Raw genomic sequence first — 19880 nt, forward strand, 5'->3', positions numbered from 1 at the left:
GAAATTTATGTAAATAGAAGCATAGAGCATGTAGTCATTTGTGCCTGGCTTCTTTTACTCAATATTACGATAGTGGGATTCATCCACATCGACACATGTAGTTGTAGTTCATTCATTCTCACTGATGTGCAGTTTTCCATTGAATGAATACACCACTATTACTTTCCCATCCTTCCGTTAATGGTCATTTGGATACTTTCAAGTGTTAGGCTCTCATGTACAGTGTTGCTATGAATAATCTCGTACATGATTTTTGATAAATTTATGAATGTGTTGGATGAAATTGCTGTCTCATGAAGTATGCAGCTTTATTTGACACAGGATGCTTCTTCCCCAGAATCAACAGTCACTGTTGCCCTCGGGGCTCTGGGCTGGGCCTTCCCGGGGAAGCAGTAGGGTCTCTGGCCTTTGCAGGGGAGAGAGAGCTTCTGATAGCAAAGTTTAGTAATGAGCTCATGGCATTTTCTCACAAGTTCCTCTTAAGATTCCATGTTGCTGATTTTCCTAGGTTTTATGGATGTTCTCATTAGCCAGCCTCTTGACTACTTACATTCGGGATAGTCACCTGCTTCTCATGTGCCAGGAACTACTAGGTACTTAACCTATTTTCCTCCATTCAACTTCCTAGCCAGCCTTTGAGGAAGGTTTGTTTCTTGTACAGTTGGAAAAACCCGCGATCAGGAAGGGGGGTAGCGGAGCCAGCATGGAGACACAGGCCAGTCTGCTCGTCTCTCTCTGTCATCCCCCACTGCTTCCCAGCTTCCTCTGCTACCTGGCTTTACCAAACTTAGAATTTACTAAAAACAGAAAGATGCATTTCATAACTCTCCTCCCAATCCGCTGTTCTCTGTCACCAGAGACAGTGTGAGGAGGCTGCTGGTAGAAAGCTAAAGCTTCTAAATGATTTGAAAATCCACAAAGTGGCAGCAAGGGAAGGGAGAAGAGGAAGCTATGTAAAGCCAGGGATGTGGGTCCAGTTGGACTGAGGACGGGGCCCCTGCGCTGGGTCCTGCCTCACAGCGTTGTCCGGGGAACACGGGGTATGGGTTGTGCACCCATTCGTGAAATAAATGCTTTGAGTGACTTTTATGTCAAGCACTGGGCTGGGCCCTTGGGATAGAGAGGTGTTTAGCATCTACCCTGGAGGGGCACTCAGTGTACTGGAGAAGGTAGGCACTTAAGTGACTCATTGCCAAAAATGCTAAGGTGCTCTTAGAAATAGGGGATAGCTGGGGGACTGAAAAGTAGCCCCTTCCCCTGGGGAGAGGAGCTGAAGATGTCATGAGTAGGGAAGGGGAGGGGATGACCTGGAAAGGTAAATAGTGGAGGGCATGGGATCCAAGTGTTAGGGGGGGAAGGAAGTTCAGGTGTAGACAGGGAACAGGCGTGGAGGCAGGGGGAACCAGTACGGGCTTTAGCAAGGAGGGGCAGCTCAGATATTTAGTTACCCTACGCCATGAAGGAAATGCCTCGCTGCAGATTCCTAGAGAGGCTGTTTCCTGTCAGCATTACTTCTAGAAGGTCATGGTAGCACTGGCATGGGGCTGGATTGCTGTGAGGACCAGGCTCTGGCCTGTGGGGAGATGGGCATTTGGTCGTGATGGGACAGAGCCACTGGCCACACAAACAAATCTCCAGAAACACACAAGCCTCTTGGCCATGGACCATTGCCAAAACTCTGTCAGGCTGGGATATGGAGCTTTATGGGTGTTTCTCCTCCAAAGTGTAGTGCTCCCTGGAGCCCAGTCCTCCCTGCGCTGTGTCTGAGGGGATGCATGTTGTCAGAGAAGTGAGCTTTCACACTTCCAGTGAGGAAATTTGATGCTGTCAGTGAACTCAAATGAGTTCAGCCCTCCCAAGAGAGGCTGTTGCTGGCTAAGTGTTGAGTTTCCTGAGTGAAACCCGCCCCTCTTGCCAAGTGTGTTAAAGGGGTTCATTTACCTGTTAATCCCACCCAGTGGAAATAGAGACTGTTATCTTTCCTGACTATGAGCTACTAGTAGGGCTGGAAATGAGAGAGCCCAGATCTCAGCCCTGCATCTAGGGGAAGAATCCCTTCTGGTCTGTCACTCTTCTCCAGGCTCCAGCAATGCTTGGGAAACCTGTTCTGTAAGTGAAGGCAGGAGAATCTGGGGGCTGGTGGAGAGAGGCTCAGAGGAATTCCTTGTGGGCAGGGTCAGGACAAGTGACCCAGGGGTCCCCTTTTCTAGGGTCTCAGAGATGCAAACCTCTCCTCTAAACAAAGGGCCAGCTTACTGCCCAGCATCCTGGCCCCCCACCCACATGTCACCAGCTGGGTGGGAAGAAGAATGCTCAGGAGAGGGAGGCTGTGTGGCCTGGGGCCAGGTGAAGAGGTTGAGGCTTTCCTACATGGCCACCCATTTCTTCCCCTTCTCCTGGCAACAGATTCTGACTCTTCCCAGGACTGAACACATCCAGGCTGGACCAATCTCATATCCCGTTCTGGGAAGTGTAACTGTATGGCAAAGGAAGAAGAAGGGTTGGTGTATGTCTGAGAAGGCCTCCTGGTTCCCGCTGCTGCTGAGATGCATAGAACAGCCCTGTCCCTGAGATCCAAGATCCAAGGCCGGCTTTTCATTCCTCAATTCTGTGAGCTGCCTCAGGATCCTTCCAATTAATCACACAGACACATACTCCCCTCTTTCCTTATGGTTGTTTTTTTTTACCCCTGCTTCAGTCAGTCAGTCAGAATCGGTTTCTGTTGTTGCAGCAGAATCTTGGCTGACAGAGAAATTGGTTCCAGAAACTAGTTGTAGGGAGCAGGCCCTCGGGGTGTGTGGAATTGGTCCTAGGCCCAAATGGAATGTGTAAGTACAGAGAGAGGGAGCAGCTCCTCGATTACCTGTTGTGCTCACCTGAGGTGTCCACAAGCCCAGTGATGGCACAGCCCTGGGGACCTGTAGCCCCTGCCACAGAGCAAGGAAGGGGGTGAGACATGGGGACAGTGGGTTCTCAGGAGAGCATCTGATAGCCTAGGCAAGAGTCCGAACCTGAGCTCAAACATCAAAAATCTCTCCCTAAAGTAAATAATCTCTCCTTCCTTGTGGTTGTTGGGCTGATACACCTTCAAAAATTTCAGGGAGTGAGTCTTCTGGCTTCTAAATGACCACACTAGTTAATTCACAACCTCACAAACCAGGGGTGCTGGTGGGTGGGACATGTGATCCTGGGATGGAGACATCTGTGAGCTGGAGGACTTGGGGACCCCTTTGTAGTAGTCCCCCTGTGCCTCTCTTGCCTACAGAAGTGGCTGACACCCTGCCCCCACCTCACGTCACTCTCTGATTAAGCAAGAGTTGGATTCAACATGGTCTGGAAGGGGAAACGAATGAGCAGGATACAAAAGAAAAAGTTGTGCCTGGAAGTAATTGTAGGTCCATCATCTGGGGTAACTGGGGTAACACATTTTGAAAGTGCTTAACTAATGAGAGTGAAACATCCTTTTAAATGAGGCAGACTCTATTGTCATAGGTGAGCCCGTCAGACACCGTACCCGCTGTGTGCCTGCATGGATAGTCAGCTGGATTCCAACAATTGGATGCTTTTATTAACAAAAACTTCTACTGAAGACTGGTCCATGCTGGGTGAAAACAAAAGGTCAGAAAGCTCTGCAGTAATGCAGAGAAGGGAATTCAAAGACCCACCCTCTTGCTATATCCCTTGACAGGCCTCAAAAGACTCTTGTCTCTCCCTTGCCTTGAGGAATAGATGGTAAGAGAAATGCCAGAACCTTTTTTACATGCTCTACAGATACCCCCTTCTGGGCCAAGAATGCTGTAGATGGGGCTCACTCAAAATGGGCCCTGGCATCCTTGGCGACAGAAGAATATTAGAGTGACATGGCCCTGGGCACAGCTAGAAGCAAAGCAGTTTTGGTTTTCATCATAGGTGGTTTCGTAAGCGTGGTGGTTGGGACTCAGTGAAGGGTCTTACATGCAGCTCTTGTAACCGGCCATGATCAATCGATCCCATGACCTCAGAGACTGTGACCACCTCAGCATCTGTATCTGTCAGGTCATGCTAGGTTATGCTGCAGTAACAAACAACTCCTGTGATCAGTGGCTTAAAATAAAAAGATCTATATCTTGATTACTCACTGCCATCTTCCACTGAGGGTTAGTCAGGGGAGGGTTCCGGGAGGCGCTGTGATCGTCACAGTTACATAGGGGCCCAAGCCGATGAAGTAGTCACCATGTCAAATGATGCCAGTCACACCCAGAGGGCAAGGGAGATCTGGAGGGTCTCATACCAGCAATTAAATCCTCAGCCTCCAAGGAGGTATGCATGATTTCTCACTAGGTAGAACAAGTCACAGAGTCCTACCCAACCAACAAGAGGCCAGGAAACAGAGTCTACTGTGTATTTGAAAGTGGAGAACCGATAATATTTGGGAAACAAAACTACTTCTTGGCTAGCAGATTGTCTTGTTGAATATCACATAGTACCTCTGACCCCATGGGGAAGTTCTCTGCTGCCTTTTAAGTAACAATGGGAAAACTTAGAGTTTAGCTTTCAGATGGTTCCAGCAGCATCTGTCAGTACCACCAACAGGCAAATGCTGGGGAGTTACACATCTCCACTCAGAGGTGGCCTGAAACACCACTGGGCAGGGGAAGTCCTCCTAGTCAGCGAGTTCTGCCTGGAAGGAGAGACGAGCTAAGGTGAGTATCCACACATTCCTAAGCACCCCAATCCCAAGCTGAGGTGTGTATCCACACATTCCCAATCCCAATGGATGGGATGGGTGGTTAAAATCTTGGAAGGAGCAGGACCAGAAGGTTATGGACACAGGGAGGGATAAACTCTTCAGATAGGTCCAGAGCCTGAAAATACCCACGCCCTTAGTATCACACACCAGAAGGCCCTGGATTATGTCCTCCAGCCAGCCATAAACCGGAAGCAAGAAAGAGAGCAGGAAGACTCCATTCCAGGCACCAGCTGGGACATGACACCCTGCAAGAAGTGGGCACTATCCTGCAATATGTGGTCCATATGCTATTTCTCTTAGATTTCAGATACACAGGCCCAGGAAGCAAAAGGTTGGCATTGCTTACAATCCCCCTAGTTTTGCCTCTCATCCTTATGATTCAAGGCTGTTATATTTTTAATTTTTTTGCATACTATAAAATTCACTCTTTGAGATTTAGCATTCTACGGGTTTTGACCAATGCATAGGGTCATTTATCCTCTACCATGGTCATTGTACAGAATAGTCTCATCCCTTCCTCAAACTGCCCTCCTGCTGCCCCTCTGTTCTGCTCAAAGTTTTATTGTCCAAAGGAAGGGCACTTCCACTAGAGCTGGGAGTTGGGTGTGGGATGGGGATTCTTCCAGTGGCTCATCCACAATTCTCCTCTCTCAGGGGCTGGTGTGAAGGGCCATGACAATGGAAAGCAACCTAGGAGTGGGCTCCATGTATCTGGGGTGGGAATGGAGGAAAGTCAAAGGAACTGCCCATGTCTCCAGACATAGCCAAGGGCAGGACAGGCCTGGAACTCATAACTGAACCTGATCTTCCTTTGAGAGGCCAGCAGAGCGTTGGGCCAGGCCACAAGTCTGCAGGCTACTGAGCTCAGACTCATTTTGCTCACATCTAGTCAAGACTGGGCTGTGGGGGAAGGGCTTGGCCTCCTTTCCAGACTGCTGAGTGCTGGCCCACCCTGGCTGGCCTATGGGATCTGTGACCACCAGTGTCTCAATGGTACTGCCTTCCCTGAGCTATACACAGAGTTAGAGTTGCCAGGGCCCACAGACTGTCCCCCCCTACTCTGCCCAAAGGAGGCCCCATCACTTTAGCACCTCCACAGGCTGTTGTGTCATTGTGTGGTCTGCAGAGTTGGGGAACAACAAATAGCAAAATGAATGGGTTTCAGGATGAACAATTAACCTTGTCTGCCAGCCACAAGCCACCACTGAGCCTGGCCCAAATGATGATGAAGAACCTCATTCTAGTGGCATCTGAAGACACAAAAATGACAGAGGAGAGAAGAGGGAGGCCTAATGCTGGGTGGGTGGAATTAAGGATGTTGTGAGTGGCTGTGTGTGTGTGTGTGTGTGTGTGTGTGTGTGTGTGTGTGTGTTTAGTGCATTGAGGCTGTTGGGAGGAAGGAGGAAGAGGAGCAGGAGGAATCAAGCAACTGTCTCACACTGACCTCTGGAAGGAGAAAAGAGACTTGAAATCCTGCCAGAGAGTTCTCTTGTTGGGTGATCAGAGAGTGGGACATAAATCCCTGATTGATTAATGACTTGGTAATAGTGGCTTATAGATCCCTGCCTTTCTCTCATCAGGGCACACTCACACTCTATGAAAGTCTGGGTACTGGCAGCAAAAAACAAAACAAAACAAAACTCTCTTGCTCTGGACACATCTTCTCAGCAAAACTTTTCATGGATAAGGATAACTTCCATTCATCTGTTTCTTCATTCATTTACTCAGTCATTACTTCATCCCTCAGCCTGTGGGGCCCCTCCCCAGGGCCAGGCCCATACTCTACTTAGATGTCTATGGGAGGCCTTGCCTTCCAGAACCTCACAGTCTCCTTGGGTTGTAGTGCCAGGGCCCAGCTCCTGGGGAAGGGACTGACCATGTCCAGGCCAGGGTTCCCAACCCTTGGTAGGGAAGGGGGCTTCTCTGTCTCTTGGATGGCGAGGTTGGGATTAGCCCAGAGCAAAGCAGGGTGGAAGAGAGAAGCCTTAGGGCCAGTGGTGGGGGTTCAGCCTCCAGTTTCCTGGCAAGGGGATGGGGAGACTTTAGAGACTCTTGAGGAAGGAGCAGAAATTTCTAGATTGGTGGCTTGACCCCTAATGGCCAAGTGCTGGGTTGCATGCTCTTGGTAGTGAAATAACTGTCTTCCAAGCCTGCTGAGGACACTGGCATGACATGGCATGGCTTCTGACCTAAAGGTTTCCTTGGTAGGGCTCAGACTGCTTTCAGACCACACACACTCCTGAAACCATTCTGGCCCCAGGGAGAAGAGCCTGGCACAGTAAATATGAAGACCCAGGCATCTGTGGGAAGGTCATGACATTGTGATGTGTGCTGTCAACCAGCTCCTGAGTGGCACCCGCTTAGGATGAGAAGCAGAAACGGCTGGTCCAGATCAATTGGAGATTGATTTACTTGACATGTCCATGTTATATGTCTATTGGGTTTCCACAGCTGGCTGCTCGTCAGCTGATATCGCACTGGACAGAAGAAGAGTGACAAGATGGGCTTCCTGCTCAGATCCTGGCTCCAGCAGCCCTCCCCTATAACTGGACTATTTAACCCTTACAGGTAAGCTCAGCTCTCCCAGGATCAGGGATCATGTCTCGCTCTAGGCAGGTGCTCTCTGTAAGGAGTCCCAGATCTATGTGACTTGTTGGCTTGGGGTTCCATCAGTCTTGCAGTCCCATCTCAAGCGTCCTGTATTATGAACCAGGGCATTCATCCCCTTTCTTAAATCAGTGTCTCCCATTACTTTCATTTGACCTAGTAGACACCTGCCTCATCTTCTATGATGAAATCCCATTTCTGGGTTTTAGCTCCTCCTGACATGTGGCAGGTCCTTTTTGACCTCAAGCCTTCCAGAGATTTGTTTTAACCCTGAGTCTGTGTCTGGGATCCTGACATCTTTGAGATTTTGTCTTGTTCTCAGCCTTTTTTTCTCCTCTGTCCCTGACCTGTGGGTTCTATCTCATCACTGAACCTATCCATTGTTACACCTCAATGCTGTGCACACATAACAGGGTCCCTTATTGTTCCCAACTCGAACACCTATCCCCATCCTCATGTTAAATGTCTTCCCAGACTACATTTCAAAATGCTGTGCTCACTGGTCATGTGCTTATCTCCCTGCCCTGGTCTAAGCTCCCAAATCCTAGCTGGCAGGTTTAGGGCTACCTCCTGGTTTCTTCCCACTGTCCTGTGTGCCAGGAGATATTTGCAAGACTTCCTCCCATCCACTGCTGCCTGCACTGACCCCATGATCCACTGTCTGTGGGTTGGTCTTGAAGGGTGAGGCTATCCCTCTGGACAGTCCCATGGATGCCAGCTTTATATTGGCCAGCTGGGGACATAACACCACTTGCTTCTCTGGAGGTATCAGAGGGACCATATTTTATACTACGAGAGCTACATATATGCTCCTGGGTTGTAAGGGGTGCTTTGATGCTCTCCACCAGAAGGGTGCAGACTAGTCAGTAGGAAGGGCTTGAACAATGAAGTCTCAAAATTGTTTTGTAATTGATTACCTAATGCCATGCTATAAACATTTATAGAGCACCTACTACATTAAAAACAAATAAGACCACCCGGACTGCAGGGAGGTTGTGGTGGAAACCTGAACAGCAGGTAAAATCTTATTTCAACGTTATGGTCTGGTTTTAGCTATTAAGAGGTAGGGTTCAGGGTTTCCACTTGGGCTGAAATGTGAAAGGAAGTCAGATCACCCGAAACCACTAGGCAGAGGCTGTTTTGGCCATTAGTGAGCTCCCAAGGGAAAGCAGAGCCTTGGGAGTGAGAGGCTGGGAGGAGTGGTTTTACCACTCCTCTTGCTTGGAGGCTGATGGTGGTGGAGTAGCCACAAACATGGGCTTTGAATGCAGATGGACCCGGGTCACAGACTTGCCTCCATCATATACTAGGTTTATGATCTCGGACAGTTTACCTAATCTCTCTACTCCTTAGTTTTTTCACTTATAAAGTAAAAACCTTAATACTTATATCACAGAATTATTATAGCACTTAATTGAGATAATGTATACAAAACAGCACAGTGCCTGGAACATAGTCAATTCTCAGTAAGTGGTATCTGTTAAATTTAATCTATTTCCAAACTTGGGTGACTGAGGTTTCTTTTTATTCAGGAAGTAGGCAATCTCCTTTTACTCTTCTGTTTGGTCAGTCTTCTGTTACCTGGTGCTTGGACCTGCACCTTTCTTAGGCTCTGAGGACTGGTCCAATCTCTGGGTTCTGCCAACCCACTGTTTGGCCCTCCCCTGACCCCCTGGCCCCAGCTCTGGAAGATGCCACAGACCAAACCATACACAGAGCTTTGTGAACTTCCCGTTCAGGACAGCAAAAATATAATGTGACCATGTGGGGGGACCATAAGGCAAAGTCCCTGGCAAACAGTGGGAAGGTCAGCCTACCACCCATCACCCTCCCCGTTTCAGTGAAGAGCGTGATTCTCCAGCTGTAGCTTTCTTCTCTTTATGCATCTGAGCTGGGCCTTCTGCAATCTGTCCCACTCAATACTAATCAGATGTGCGTGTGAACTATCGCTTTCACACCCTTCTTTTACCAAATTAAGCATTTAATTGTCTAAAAAGTGTGTTTGTAAGAGACTCAAGGGGAGGAAGATCCGTGTGAGGCCAGGGAGGGCTGGAGGAGGCACGGAACCTAACAATAAGTGGGGACATGCAGTGGGGTGAGACCCTCCACCCCATTAGTGTGTGTCTACCACCAGGAGTCAAGCTAGAGTTCTGCCTGGCCAGAAGCCCAGTTCGCAAGCTCAGCTCTGAACTCCTTCAGGCTGAATAGGTATCAGCTGGGGATCCCTCCTTTCTTCTCTCTTTTCTCCTCACATCTTTCTTTTTCCCCTGTTGGAAATACACTGAATAGAAGGCTTTATGCTAAGTCCTGTTATTAGTCATGCTTCACATTCATTCATTAAATGAAGATTCATCAGAAGCCTACGCCATCCCAAGGCTATTGGTCATGTCAAAATGAGTCATTCTGAGCTGAGGGCTATGTATACTTTGACCATATTGAGCACAGGGAAGAATACAATGTGTGCTTAAGAAGTACCTTCAGCTGATTTACTTACTGTTCCTATGCTTTGGCCTTGAGAGAAATGATGAACATTTCTCAGATGGTAATGGAAAAGAAGGGCCACCTAACGATGTGGTCCACTGTTATGAGGGGTGGGCACTTACCATGTGCCAGACCCTGTGCTGGAGTGTTCCACACTACTATTCTCCTATCTCCTTCTTGGCCCTTCCTTGCCCTTCCCTTTGATTCAGAGATTTAGTCACTCAGCAAGGTTTTATTGAGAACCAGCTCTGTGTGGGGCTCAGAACCATGCACGGGGCATACAAGACAAACAGGGGATAACTTCTGCTCTCAGAGATTCACCACCAGAAGATATACATATGAAAGACTGGCCACCTGACCCAACTGTGGGACAAGACAGAATGGTGTGTGTGTGTGTGTGTGTGTGTGTGTGTGTGTGTGTGCGTGTGTGTGCTTCCTGCTCTCCTGATGTCTCTCATGGCGGTGTCTGTGAACACCAGTAGGGTGGACTTCTGCTTTCCTGACCCTGTCTTCTCATTTTAGTGCCTTACACAGCACAAAGAAGGACAGGAGTCTTGAGTTTTAATTCTGCAAATGTCTCTCTAACATTGTATCCAGTTTGTCTCATTACAAAAATGACCAGCAGGAGAGGAAAAGGTTCTGCTTGGTAGGTTTTGTGCTGGGTTGAGAAGGAGAGGGATTGTTCTGGAATATATATTTGGTCTGCATCCCAGAGAGCATAGCTCTCTCTAGAGCTGTCTCTCAGGACAAAAGTGGTCCTGCTGTTGGATATTACTGAGAGGATGTCTCCTGTGACAACCCCCTCCGCCCAGGCCCGACTCTATGAGGCTTCATAGGTACTGCTCCATTCAGACAGTATGCTGTCCTTGAAGGCCTCCAACTCGCTCCCTGCATGCTTCCCCTCTTTCCCTGGTTCTTCAAAAGCTGCCTAAGGACCCTAATGATAATCAGCTTCCAAGCAGACTGGGGACAGGGAGCTGTGTTCTTCCTTTCCCACAGATGCACAGCTGCTCCCGCCCCGTGCACGGAGAGCCAGACCTGCCACTTGAGGACGGAAGTTAGGTGCCACTGACTTCTGCCAGCAGGAGGACGTGGTGTCTACATCCCACTGAAGGACATGCCCAGATCCTTCCTGGCCACGTGGTGAGCAAAAATCTGTCACTGAAGTCTGCTGCCTTGGCAGTCTGCAGGCTGCAAGTTCATTGGGACCAGGAGCCAGAAAATGAATTAGAAAGCAGCACGGCTGCAGGCAGACTGGCGAGTCTGGCCGAGGAAGAACTCAGGGGCGGAAGGATTCAGCCGCAAGACAGGGTCTCACCACACTCGCTCGGGGCGCTAGAAGGCCCAGCAAGACCGCAGAGGGGTGTGAAGGGTACCGTGGGGACTCCAGAGTTCCTCCTTGACGACACCCAGAAGGCTTGTTTCCTCTTGATGTGCTCTCTTGGAAGGTGCCCTTCAGGTTGCCACTGCTCTGGGGATGTACATCCCTGCACCCCCCTTGCTTTGCAGAAGGGTGTCAGCTTTGTTGCTGTGGTAACTGGCCGAGCCAATGATGTTAGTGCAGAGACCCCTAAGCTGTGGAGGTACACGGGACCTGTGAGAAAAGTCCTCCCTTGTATTGACGGAAACCTTTCTTCCCTGCACTTCCAACCCGTTAGTCAGAATTCTACAGCTCCAAAAATTGGGCTTCTCTTTGTGTGACAGTCTTCCAAGTCTTTGGAGGCATTCAAGAGTCACAATATCCATATTACCTGGGCGAATCACCCTTTGTTTCTCCAATGACTGTTTCTAAACTCTTTAGCCTCCTATTCTCACTAGATGTTTATAGCAGAGGCTCTGGAATTAAACTCCAGCTGTGTGATCACGGGCAAGTTACTCACCCTCTCTGGGCCTTTTTAACCACTTTTAAAATGGGAATGACAGTGTTATCTACCTTTAAGGTTATGGTGATGATTCAGGGAGGTAATCATTAATGCTTTGAACAGAGTCTGAGGTGTTGTCAGCACGCTCTTTCAATGTTGGGTATTAGCATTAGCAAGCAGTTCCTCAGGTTTCTTTGCTGCTCGAAGTGCAGCCTACAGACCAACAACTTGAGCATCCCCTGAGAGCTTGCTAGAAAAGCAGAATCTCAGGTCCCATCACAGAGTCAGAAACTGCATTTTCACAGGCTCCCTACGTGCTTTATACACACATTAAAGTTTGAGAATTACTGGTCTATGGCATCTTCATAGCAACACACGCCCCTGTTTATATGTAACCTCTATACCAAACAATGGGATGATTTATTAATTATGATATATTAAAGCTATGACATATTATGCATTATGCATAGAAACTACTAGAAACCTGAGGAAGTGCTAATGCTAATAACTAACACTGAAAGAGAGTACTGACTGTACCCCAGGCTCTATTTAAAGCATATTAGTGATTACCTCCTTGAATCATCGCGATAGCCCCACAAGGTAGATAACATGGTTATTCCCATTTTTAAAGTGGTAAAAAGGCCCAGAGAGGGTGAGTCATTTGCCCGTGATCACACAGCTGGAGCCCAGGCAGTTTAATTCCAGAGCCTCTGTGCCTGGCCTCTGCTAAAGTCAAATGATAAAGCCACAGTTACAGAATTGTGTCTAAACCATGACTGCAGCTATGATGAGACGTAGTGAGTATTCTCTAATGCTGCCACGTTGCGTTACTGAAATAAAAATAACAGGAAATAGCTCGTCTCAAACTGAGCACAGCTTTGACCAGCTCCAGTAGTATTTCTATCGCCTCTTGTAGATTTTCTTTCAATTTAAATCATGTTTACAATGCAAAAATAATATAGTCATGGTAAAAAAAAAAATTCATCCACACACACGGCTGTAAAATGAAAAGTAAAGAACTCCCTCCCCGATAGCCCTCCTCCACCTTGACATAACCACTGTTAGCCGTCTCTCGTAGATCTTTCAGAAAGCGTGTCTGCCTTTAAAATCATGAACACACACGCACACACAAAGGCACAGTTATAATGCGCACATGCCCCACTCTTAGCTTGGAGACATCTTTTAAGGCAGCTTTATGATTGGCTGTTGTTGTATTTATGACAAATTGGAACACCCAGATTTTTTGCACAGGAAGTGTTATTAAGTTTTCATCTTTCCATCTTGTACAGCTTCTTTTTTTTTCTCACCTAAATGTAGGATATTTTACGTCTTCTTACTGAGTTTCATGTAGCTGGTTCTGGCATTCCAGGGAGTTAAATCTTTTTCACTTCCGATGCTGAAGCTCTCTCCTCCATGAGTCTAGTAAGTGCACCCCGGTTTCCAGGCCTAAGCTAACAACTGTAGGGCTGGGGGGACCAGGAACACACGTGGTTAATGAGGGTCACTATTAACAAATAGTGAAACAAAAAATGTGCCAAACTGTGAGCAGTGGTGGTTTTATTTTTGCTTTTTACTTTTCTGTATTTTCAAAATGTTAACCCATGAGCATGGGTTCATTGTGTCATTAATAAAAAAGAAATAAAGTCAGAGTGTTATAGGTTGGATATTGTTTTTGCCTCCTCACTGTCTTCCTGAAAGAGATAATACAGCCACTCCCTTTGCTGGGAGACTCTGAAGTGGCCCCCAGTAGAGCACGCGCTGTACACGTGCCTGACCCATTGATGCATGATGACCATGTGACTTGCTATGACAACATGGTGTTAACTGACGCGATATGAGCAGGGGCTCGAACTTGCGCGTGTGGTTTGGTTTGGTCACTTGTGTTTGTGGGTGCAGCCCGCCACCCACCCTCAGGAGAGCATGCCCTAGGTAACCCTTGGTCCCAGAACTGAGGGCCCTTGGAGCAGGTGTGAACCAGATCCATAGCCCGAGGCGGTGATCCCCATCCCCCCCAATACCCCTCAGAATCCTTAGTGAGAAAAATCAATGTAATTTAGGAAGTTTTGTTTTATTTTGTTTTGACAGTGCATTACAGTAATTACTGCCTGGAAGGGAGAGTCTGCCCCGCCCGTGCTGACTGGTGTGTTCTGACAGTGCGGTGGTCCCTCTTCTCCAAGGCCTGCTTGCTTTGGTTTCCGTGATCCCCCATCAATCGCTGTAAGAAACCAGGTGATCCTCCTCCTGATGTACCGTCCAGAGGCCAGTGATAGCCCAATGCCGTGTCGCAGTGCCTGCGACATTCCCCTCATCACATAGACATTTTATCATCTCGCATCATTACAAGAAAGGTGAGTGCTGCACAGTAAGATATTGTGAGATTGAGAAACCACATTCACATAACTTTTATTACAAGATATTGCTGTAATTGTTCTATTTTATTATCAGTTATTGTTGCTAATCTCTTACGGAGCCCAATTTGTAAGTTAAACTTTATCATAGGTATGTATATATAGGAAAAAAACATAATATGTGTAGGATTCGGCACTCTTTGTGAGTCTTGGGACACATCCCCCGTGGATAAGGGGGAGATGTACTATTGTCCTCCAGCTATTGCAGTGCCCTCCCCTGGCTTTGCGCTTCACCCACCAGCCACTCCAGCCATGCTCCGCCATTCCTGCCCTTCAGTCACCTGCCTCTTACCATCGCTTGCGTCACAGGTAATGAAGTGGAAGCCAGCCTTCCCGCCTGGTCCTAACACTCTTTTTTTGAAAAGTTCCTGTGTCGTAGAATAGGAAGTGCTCTGGCCTCCACCTCAATTGTGAGTTCTTACGAGCTGAATTATGTCCTTCCAAAAATCATATGTTGAAGTCCTAACCACCAGGACCTCAGAATGTGCCTTTATTCAGAACAAGGGTCATGGCAGATATAATTAGTTAAGATGAGGTCATAGGAGAGTAGGGTGGGCCCTGGTCCGACGACTGGTGTCCTTCTAGAAAGGGGAAATTTAGACACAGACAGACTTGCACACAGGGAGGACACCACAAGGACATGAAGGCAGGGATCGGGGTGACGTTTCTAAAAGCTAAGGAATGCCAACCATGGTCAGCAAAACACCCGAAGCCCAGAGAGAAGTCTGGAACAGATTCTTCCTCACAGCCTCAGAAGGAAGCAACCCTCCTGACCCGAGTCTTGATCTCAGACTTCCAGCCTCCAGGAGTTAGAGACAATACATTTCCATTATCGAAGACACCCAGTTTGAGGTATTTTCTTATGGCAGTTCCAGCACACTGATACCTGAGCCCACCTCAGATTCTGTACCCAATTACCCCCACACCAAGCCATTCTCCGACACCAGCTGGGTATCCTACAATTCAACTCCACTCTGACATGATCTACCTGGAGATAGTGCCCAGTTCCACAGGTAAGGGTTCAGTTCCAAGAGACCGTCCACATCTCACCTCCCCAAACTTCAGACTTTAATCGTAAATTATCACCAGTGCTTCTGAACAACAGAGGTTCCAATGACCCCCTCCTTGGGTTTGATTAATTTGCTAGAGCAGCTCACAGAACTCAGAGAAACATTTTACTTACTACATTGCCGGTTTATGACAAAAGGACATGTCTCAGGAATAGCCAGATGGAAGGGTGAGGTGTGGGGAAACAGCAGGGAGCTTCCGTGCCTCCCCCAGATCTCCGTGGGCTCCCCAACCCGGAAGCTCTCCAAACCCCACCCTTTTAGGTTTCCATGGAGGCTTCATTACTTAGGTGTGAATGAATAAAACATTGGCCATTGGTGACTGAGTCAACCTTCAGACCCTCTGTGCTCTCCACAGAGCAGGGAGATGGGACTGAAAGTTCTAACTCTCTAATCAGCAGCTGGCTCTCCCCATCCTAGGGGTTTTCAAAAGCCACCTCATTAGCATAACAAAAGACACCTTTATCCACCTAATCATAGGAGATTCCAAGAGTTTTAGGAGCTCTGTGCCAGGAATGGGGATGAAGACCAAATATATATTTTTTACTATAAATCACAATATCACGGCATGGCCAAGCCTCTGTTCTTCTCAGTGCCCCTGGAGATGACAGGCTCTGTCACTACCACCCTGCCCCCAGCAGCTGGGTCCAGTTGACCTTGAGGGTGAGTAAGCAGGTGAAATTTTCTCTGTCCTTTCCTTCTCCTCCTTCAGACTCAGTCCTTTCCCTATACAGGATGCTGTGCCAAAGTCACCCTCACCCCCACCCCACACCCCCCCTTCAGGAACTCAATTCTGGATTCTGGGGTCTATTCCCCGAAAACTCCTTCATCATGCTTCTGGCAACTTCAGAAAGAAAATGAATCTTAAGTACTTCTCTGCAGGTCCCATGTGGATGCATTAACAACCCTGTCGATAAAGATGGAGCTCAGTACTTTCCACGGGAGCTATCTCCTTTCCATGTTGCCGGAAGCCCGTGATCCTACCCGCTGGAAGTGCCCGCCTTCCAGCCCAGTGTTCCACCTTGCCACGTGGGGAATCATCAAAGACCAGCTGAATATAAATGCCCTCCCAGCACGAAAATACAAGTATCTGTGGGAAACCCTTAACCTGCCAAGATAGTGATTTTATCAAATGCGAAAAAAGTGAAGTTCGAATTAGAATATTAGAAAGTTAGAGCTGTAAAGAACCTAAAGATTGTCAAGCTCAAGCCCTCCATTTTATTGATAAGGAACCTGAGGCCCCAGAGAGGAAATGACTTGGCTCAAGTAAGTTCTTGGCAAAGGGAGGACTAGGTAGGATACAGGCTTTCCACTTTGGTTTTCCTCAAATTGCATTAGGAGGTTTTTTTTGTTTGTTTGTTTTGTTTTGTTTTAATTGTGATGGCTGTAACTGATCACTGCTTTATTTTCATTCCCTCATCATTGGTTTAATAATCTATGGGACCTTATTTTATTTTACTATAAAAGCAAACATGCACACTGTTAAATAATTTCAAACTCTACAGTAGAGCCTCCTATAGAAAGTAATAACCCCAGGGCACCTGGGTGGCTCGGTCAGTTAAGTGCCTGACTCTTGATTTTGGCACCAGTCAGGGAATTCAGGGAACTGGAATGGAGCCCCATGTTGGGCTCCATGCTCAGTGGGGAGTCTGCTTGAGGATTCTCTCTCCCTCTCCCTCTGCCACTACCCCCAGTCATGCACCCATTCTCTCTCTCTCTCTGAAATAAAAAAGTAAATCTTTAAAAAGAAATTGATAACTTTAGTTGTCCCCCTTCACTCCAAACACACAATCCCCCTCTATGGGTTAGACACATAAAACCTCTCTTGCCTTTAACATTTCTGATGGTTATTACTGCATCACTAAATAACATGCTTATCCCCATTAAATTGTTCAAACTTAACATACTGTGAATCAGTTTCTAAAATTGCTACCTCTATTAATAACACAATAAAACCTCTATTTTTAAATTCTCAACTTTATACATTATCTACTGCCCACAATGTATGGAGAAGAAATTAACATTCATCTCTCCCCTGTGCCTTTGACATGGTCAAAGTTTGTAATGGTTGTTTTCATTTTAAATATTATTTAGTTCTCTTGTCACTTATCCATAAGCTTATTCCAAAAATAAATAAATATCATTTAAAATATTATGAATATGGAAATAGTGTTCATTGCCAACCAGTACTGTGCTTTCCCCTCAAAAATATATCAAAAAAATATCCCTCATCATTAAGGAAGACAGCTCAGAAAGTAAAAGCCGAATGCTTCATCTTTACTTACATCCCTTTCAGCTCATAACCATGCCTCATCCTAATTTGCTTTTAAAGACAGGACCGTGTTTTTCTTGGGCAGCCTTTCATTTTTCCTAGTATCCTAATAGATTCCTTTCACATTTGATGATCTTTAAAGTATCCTCCTAGTCATGCTGTTGATTGAACGAAATCCCCTTCTTTTTCTCCACAACATTCTTTGTGGAAATCCTCATGCTCCTGTTTTTGGGTGTCTGGTTAGGTTTCTGGGATGGCTAGACAGCAGTTACTTCATTTGGGGAGTCCCTGTGTCTCTCTTTCTTGTGTTGCCTTTTGGGTATCTGGAATACATCCCTGAGCATTTTTTAAAAGATTTATTTATTTATTTATTTATTTATTTATTTATTTGACAGAGAGAGAGAGACAGCACAAACAGGGGGAGCAGCAGAGGAAGAGGGAGAAGCAGGCTCCCCGCTGAGCCGGGAGCCCGATGTGGGACTCCATCCCAGGACCCTGGGATCACGACCTGAGCCACAGGCAGACACTTAACTGACTGAGCCACCCAGGCGTCCCCATCTTTGAACATTTTTGTTTCAGAAAATATATGTGAATGGAATTTAAACTTTATGAATTCTTGAATGCCTGAAATGTCTTTATTTCACTCTCATACTTGGCTGATCATTTAGATTGGCAGGGAATTCAGGATTCAAACCATTTCCCTCAGAATTTTGAAGGCATTTCTCCTTTGTCTTCTAGAATCCGTTGTTGCATATGAGAAGTCTGGATCAGATTGATTTTTCTTCTTTTGAGGTAATCTCTTTTTTGCTTTCAAGGAAGTTTTAGGATTTTCTGTTACTGTTTGGAATTCAGGAATGTCATTAAGATTTCTCTCAATGTGAGCTTTTTGCATTAACCCCTATTGGGATTTGGTTGGGTTCTTTCAAAATTAGAAAAATCCCTTCTTTCTTCAGTTCCAGAACATTTTCTTCTAATATTTCCTTGATAATTTCCTATTATCTCTCCCCACCCCCTGCCAGTTTTCCCTTTTAAACCTCTTCTGTATAAATGTTAGAGCTGCTACACCTTACAGTGCTTTAACTTTCAATTAAATTTTTCATTTTACTCTATGTTTTGAGACATTACCATAAGTTTATTTGCCAGAGGACCAACTTTGTCTTTAGCTGTGTCCTTATCATTCAGAATGCAATTTAATTTTCTATTTTTGCAATCATATTTGATTACTGAGAACACTTTTTGTTTTCTGATTGCACTTTTTAAATGATCTAGTTTTTCTTCTAGGGGTATAATTTCTCTTAAACTGTTGTTATGTATACTAATAAGACTGATTTTTAGATATAAAATATTCTGAATTTTGTTCTTCTTCACCTGACACTTTATCTTGGCATATGTTGGATGTCAGTACCCATAGGGTTAATTAAATTCTTTTTAATAGCTACATTGTATTTCATTTTCTTTTTTACATATGTGTAACTCTTCAACAAGTTCCTTAATGGTGATCTGACTTTTTTTAAAAAAAGAATTGATATCACACAATTTTACAATTATTCTTGCATGAAAATCTTTGTGCATATAGGTTATTACTTCAGTAGAATAAATTCCTGATTGTAAAAAGTGCTGATGTTTAGCATGTTCACATGGCGACTATGTTACATACTTGAAAGTAACTAGGAGAAGAGATCTTTGAAAGTTCTTATCCCAAGAAAAAAAATTGTAACAATGCATGGTGATGGATGTTAACTGGACTTAACTGTGGTGACCATTTTGGAATACATACAAATAGCAAATCATACATTGTACACCTGAAACTAATATAATGTTATGTCAATTATATCTCATTTGAAAAAAACACCTCGACAATTAAGGAAAAAAATAATGAACACCTACACAGTATACTAAGCAATTGCCAAATCTCCACCCACTGAGTTTCTATTAACAATTCCCACAAATAGTGGAGAGAGTTCTGTGAACTCCCTCCTCCTCAACAAAATACACTATCAGGCTTGACCCGCCTCATCAGTGAAAAATGGTATCTCGGTGTCATTTAATTTACATTTTCCTATTATGAGTGATCCTTAAATTATTGTATGTTCAAGTCTTTCGTGATTCCATTTCTGTTGACTATTTGGCTAAACTGGGGCCACATTTCTAGTAAGTTACTGATATTTTAAAAGTTTTATAGGAATTCTTTATGAGTTAAAGAAATTAGTCTTTTGCTGGGATGCCTGGGTGGCTCAGTCAGCTAAGCATCTGCCTTCAGCTCAGGTCATGATCCCAGGGTCCTGGGATCGAGTCCCGTATTGGACTCCTTGCTCAGCGGGGAGCCTACTTCTCCCTCTTGCCTCCTGCTTTCCCTGCTTACATGCTATCTCTCTCTCTGACAAATAAATAAATAAAATCTTAAAAAAATTAGTCCTCTGCTATTGTGTGAGTTAAAAACATTTCTTTAGATAC

The 19880-nt window shown here is 45.9% G+C and overlaps 1 long non-coding RNA gene across 1 annotated transcript; it reads right to left on the reverse strand.

Annotated features, from left to right (window-relative positions):
* Window positions 1–13728: 13728 nt before the first annotated feature.
* LOC141370877 (uncharacterized) lies at window positions 13729–15379 on the reverse strand. The gene is made up of 2 exons (XR_012375354.1): window positions 15271–15379; window positions 13729–14034 (listed from the first exon to the last, which is right to left on the reverse strand). It is a non-coding gene; the product is annotated as an uncharacterized lncRNA (long non-coding RNA).
* Window positions 15380–19880: the final 4501 nt, after the last annotated feature.

This window comes from Callorhinus ursinus, unplaced genomic scaffold (genome assembly GCF_003265705.2).
Source record: "Callorhinus ursinus isolate GAN/ISIS: 27379988/994484 unplaced genomic scaffold, GSC_fseal_2.0 scaffold1, whole genome shotgun sequence".
Taxonomy (NCBI): domain Eukaryota; kingdom Metazoa; phylum Chordata; class Mammalia; order Carnivora; family Otariidae; genus Callorhinus; species Callorhinus ursinus.